Below are 6,000 nucleotides of genomic sequence, written 5' to 3'. Positions count from 1 at the left end.
AAGCAACTATGTTAAGTTCCAGAAGATACAGTATACAGATTTTGAATTTTATTACAATACTAGGAGCATTTTGTTATTGCAGTACTGGATCCTGTAATACTGTGATGTGGCATAATACCTAAGTTTTGTAAGAAGACAGTAAATATAAAGGTGTGTTCTGCTTGTCAAATTTCCTGTTTCCTTCATTTGTACATTACCCCAAGAGAGGATGTGCTGCAGGCCATAGCTACTGTCAGATTGGCATTCTGCCTAGATCTGCAGCTGTGCTTGTTTGAGAATGGTCACAAATACATGCTACTGAGGTCATACAGAGCAGACTGCATATCCCGCTCACTAACTAACCCCTTCATCCTTACATACATAGATTGAAGAGGAAAAGACGACATACAGAAAAGGGCAGAGATATGGTAGGCTTCAACTAGGATTTGCTGTGCCGCGAGATGTACAGTGTCATATGCATTACAATCAGCTCCTTCCTAAAATCCTCAGCTTAAAGGTTAACTTGGATGTCAGTGTCATCAGTGTAGAAATTACTTGGAGAGAAAGATCTTCTGAAGTCTTAATACAACAGTCAATTCCACCCAGTCAGCAGGAAATGAACATATTATTTTCTGCTTTGCCTTTTCAATGAAATTGTGCCAATTTTTGTCTCCTATTTCAAGCTCCAACTTGTTGGCTGTCTTTGGAATCCGGCTAGCATTAATACCTTCACTGTTACAGTAAGGAGATTTGTCATCTCCCAGCAGCTGTGTGTTAAACAAGAATGAAGCCTCAGCTTACTTATACTCAGACAGCAAATCACTTTGCATTTTCCAGTTTCACTGTCAGGCAGATGAGATTGTTGGGAGTTAGACTATGCCTGCACTGTCTAAGATAATTGATTCTAGCACTGGCCCATCAACATCAAATTTCACATTTTCTTTGCTAAATTTAAAACACGGCATGATCAAAAAGCATATAAAAAACAATTCCAGTTTTCTGCTTCTATCTATCGGGGCTAGCTGACTCAGATCATTTATTAACTGAACTTTGAATCAGAAATCCAACCAAAACTTTAACTAGAGTAACATTAGAATTTCTTTCAGGCTTGTAGTGATGTCTGTGACACCACTGGAACAATTTTCCTTTACTTTCTGCTGCACTGGCACCAGTAATTGGGACTGGAATTTAGAATAAATCTTTTCAATGGAGATGAAGCCAGCAATAAAAGCTGGACAGAGGTTCTCTACGAACGTAGTTTTTTTTTACTAGAGCTTTTCTTTCAGTTGACCTTGTGTAGTTTTGCATTTGTGCATCAGAGCATTTGAAATAAGCAAGTTTCCCCACATGGTTTGCATTCAAACAGTATTACCCCAATTGACATGCTTGCATATTGGTGGCAGGTTACCGTTAAAAAAAAACATCCATTTATTAAAAGAGTTTTACTTAAATAAATGCGTTGCTATATTGTTACAGATTTGTTATTCAAAGTGGATTTCTTTGTGAATCAGGGACAGAGTGGGTTTTTAAAAAGAAAAATTTGCAGTTCTCATATAGACTCATAATTTCTATATATCTGCACAAAGGAGCACCTATATTTCATAGCAAGAATATAATACTGATTTCCACCTCCATATTTACTTAAAGTGACATTAAACCCTCAGATTTTTCTAACATAAAACAATACTGTAATGTGTGCCTTACTGTAATCCATGGTTGTTTCCCTTCTCTTTGCTGCTCTTCCTTTTAAATCCGTATCTCTTTGCATGCTGGGCAGAACTTCTGTTTTGAAGCAGACTGCCTTGTCTCTGGAATGGATACATGGGGGTTGATTTACTAACCTTATAAACACACCACGAACGTGTATACACCTCTGCAGTGTGTTCCCTCCCAGCATGATCTATGGGTGGAATCTAAACACCTTTGTAATGTGTACACACCCAGCAGGTGTGTTGTGCAAAGCCCTGAAGGAATTCCAAGGTGATGTTGGGTAAATTAGCTCTATGTTGTGTTGCTTGTGTTGATGAATGCAAGGAATGTAAATGCATGAGCTAACCATTTTTGTCTAAACGGTGAAGCAGCATTATATATGCATCATGTGCATGATTTTTCCATATATGGCATTAGTGGAAATATGCTTTTAGAGACTTTTTGGTTGATAAATACGTTTTGCTGTGTGAAAATCACACACACCTGGTGTGTGTGTGTGTTTAGGTTAGTAAATCACCCCCATGGTGTCTGTGTGCAGGTTCACAACCTGAGCCAGCACTACAGGAAGAGGCACTCAGCTGCAAAGGGAAGTTCTCCCCCAGCATGAGAAGAGATAAGGATTTAAAAGGAAGAGCAGCAAAGATAAGGGAAACAACCATGGATTACAGTAAGGCACACATTACAGTATTGGTTTATGTTAAAAAAAACCTGAGGGTTTAATGTCACTTTAAATGTACCATATAATCAATTGTGAACTAGAAAGACTGCAGGAATTATTTTTTTAACCCTCTCCAAGATTGCTCGCATGACATTAACCTTACATTAATTACTATTCAATCTTGACTGCATTCCAGCTATGTGTTAAAGCTGTGTGATCAATGCAAGTAACTTTAACCTTAGCGCTTACCTATTTATGGTCAAATCAGGTTCTATGGCTTTGGGTGCAGATTTCCAAACATGATTTTCTAGAAGCAGGGTTCGCTAGAAAAAAAAATCATGCTTAAATGTTTTAAGAGACATGTATTGGGAATTTCAAGGACCCTGCAAAAAACATTTATATTTAAAGGTTTCATTTTCAAGGTAATTCTATCAGACTGGGCTCCTTTGGGTTTGTTTACTAAAGGCAACTAGGCTGTTCACTTTGCAGGGGAAGTTTTACCTTAGTTTAGTGAATGAGGTGACCCTCTGCTGACTTTCATTGCCCACTCATGTGCAAGCAAAAAATACAAATTTTTAAATTTTCATTGCACATGATTGGGTATTCTTTCCAAAGTAAAATTTCCCCTGCAAAGGGCAAATTCCCTTGCAAAGTGAACAGCTTATTTGCCTTTAGTAAAATAACACCCTTCCAATATTGAAAACACATTAAAAAAAAGGGGTAACAATATTGTGAGGACAGAAAATACACATCTAGCTATGAGGAATGCATGGCAGTGGAAATCTTAATGAGATCTTTACAACATTAGCTGCAAATTATTCTGTCAAATAATTTTTTAAAAGGGAATAAAATCATCAAATACAATGCTATAAAAAATAAATGTAACAAAAGAGGTGATCTACTAAAGTTTTGTCAGGTCAGAGAATTTGGCCTCTCCATAAACTTCCAAAACTAAATTGCATTTGTTTGTTTTTTGTTTGTTGTTTGTTTATTTTGCTCTAAACCTGATTGGATGTTTGAAGTTAATGTAGCTTGGCTAACCTGACAAACCTCGAGTGAACCACTCTAAAGATTTCTACATAGTGTGATCACATAAATGTCACCAATTCAGGTAAATAAAAAATTAACATCAGAAAGATTTTTATATATACATATACAAAGTAGAAAGGGGTGGATATTTACATAAGCGGCACAGTGTTTTTTTTTCCCTTATCATTCTTATAGCATTACAAACCACAGACATAAAACATTTTAAAAAAAGACCATCAAAAAACAAATGCCTCAAATTAAATATTAACAAATAGAGCATACATATCTTCAAAAGCAGTGGATTTATCAACACATATTGATAGGAGCAATATTATTGCAGCAGTAATCCAGGTAATGAACATGTAATTGGTATTTGAAGGCCTATTCTACTGTGTCTGCTTCTTTACCAGAATCCATGTGGAATTCATGAACTTAGTTTGTTCTTCCTGTAGAATGATTCTTTGATTTAATATGCAATCAATAAAATGTTTACAGAATGCCCCTCTGTTGATTGTTTGGAATCTTCAATTGGGGTGTGTTGTCTTTTCTCCCTCAGTACTCCAAGCTTCAATGGTATTATCATCTCTTTCTCTCTATCACTGCTCAATTTTGCAAAGAAAGGATAAGATTGGCCTCTCTTGACCCCTTCTTAATAACTGTGCCTTTGTTGTTCCACAGATTCATGAGCTTATCACATCATATACGCAGTTCACATGTTGAAGAAGCCACTTCCAATCCCTTATCACCAAAACCTTCATTTCTTCAGGAGTTAGTCAGCTCCTTTAGTTTCACATCCATTGTTTCAATTCTCTTGCACAAGGCCTCATCCGATGGTTTAAAGAAATAATAACAAAATACTGATTTTCTGCCTTTGAAAATCCTACTTTTGTCATTTGTAGTGACTTTGTAGATTATAACAAAAACAGAGAGTCATTTTTGGGGCAATGACTACACTGGAACTGAGCTTAGTGACCTTTAAGGAATCAGTATTTGCATTGGCAGTCTCCATAGTTTTATCTCTAACATATGTGTTGGATATACCTCCAATATCTGGTACCTGTGCCTACAAGACCCTTTTTAAGAAGTAAATGTCTTTTTTTTTCAGGAGTGGAAAAAAATGTGTATCCATTTTCAATCATAATATCTGGGGTCTTTGTAACATCAGTCCGTTTGCATATACTCCCAAGGTGATCCCAATTTACAGTATTCCATAGCTGGTTAACCACCAAAGCCATGCGACCTTTCACCAGTCATACATTTCACTAGTTTTGCTCTTTTTATGTATTTGGTATGATTATGAAATGTGGTTCAGTTCATAGCTTAATGGATGTAACATCCATTTCTTTATATCCATATCTGAGCCAGTTTATTCAAGTCTCTGATTAAGTCAATGGATTAAATAACACATAATTCATCAAGTAAATAAAAAAGAAAACCAAAAATATCACAATAATTTATTCATAACTAAAGTTCCCAGTGTCATGTATATTATGCAGTTGTGTAAATGCTATGTTTTGCTAATGTTGGTAAAAGTCTGGCTGCAATGTTATCTTCATTTCTATGGGGAAATAAAATTAAGAATGGGACAATGACATGAATACATCCCTCATTAAAATGTCCTCCTCTATTCTTACATAAATAATAATAATACTAATAATAAAGACATTTAATTTTATTTCTCTAGATTGTTTCAATTATGAAAATAAATCTGTCATTGTATAATCAAGATACGTATATAATTATGAATTTAACATGACTGGAAAGTCACTGGAACCTGACTTCCCAAACAACTGTAATTCAGACCTGAGACACACTACATATAAACATAGACATCCCAAAATACACCAGAAGTAGGAAGGACACTAACAAAACTATATCCATCCCTTACTAGACAATCCCCTTAACATTATTTTTATATTTGCGTACTTGTGAGAAAAGCAGTATGCTCTCTGTAATACTGGTTAAAGGTAATAAAGTACTGAAAATCACATTTTAAAAAATTAACTCATATTGTCTATTTTTCTTTTTATACTGGTCACATATCCCATTATCTTAAAAATGTTAAAAAAAAAACAAAAAAACAAAAAAAAAAAACAACCTAATAAAAAAGAAATACAAAACAAAAATAACAATATCAAGAACAAAAAATATTGAATTGACTTAAACAAAGATACTGTTTTACCCGTAGGTACCAATTCCAGAAATCAGAAATCCTATACAGGGAGGATTTAACAAATTATAAAAAAATTGTTCTTAAGTAGTTTAGTAGGTAAATGTACAGTTTCCTCAAAAATGGCTGAATTGCTCTTCCTATCACACCCCAGCTTGACTCAATTTGCTGTTTCTCTTTGAGTACGCATGCGAGTCAACAAACTGTTGTACTCAGTGAGACAATGCATTTGGTTGTTGCAATCCGCCACTGTATATACAATAAAGAATAAATGCTCCACAGACAATGGCGTCATCTTAAGGCTTGATGCCATCATGGAGGTTTTGAATAGGATTGTCTTTATGCATTTAGTTGAGTACTGAGCTTTGCAGACTGGTAGAACTGAAGCAAAAAAAAAGACAACCACCTTTTTCAGTAGTGGAATTTCAGTTCCCAACTCTTCTTCTTTACTCAA

The sequence above is a fragment of the Nanorana parkeri genome, unplaced genomic scaffold (genome assembly GCF_000935625.1).
Source record: "Nanorana parkeri isolate BGI_ZX_2015 unplaced genomic scaffold, ASM93562v1 scaffold236, whole genome shotgun sequence".
Taxonomy (NCBI): domain Eukaryota; kingdom Metazoa; phylum Chordata; class Amphibia; order Anura; family Dicroglossidae; genus Nanorana; species Nanorana parkeri.
This window is presented reverse-complemented; position numbering follows the sequence as displayed.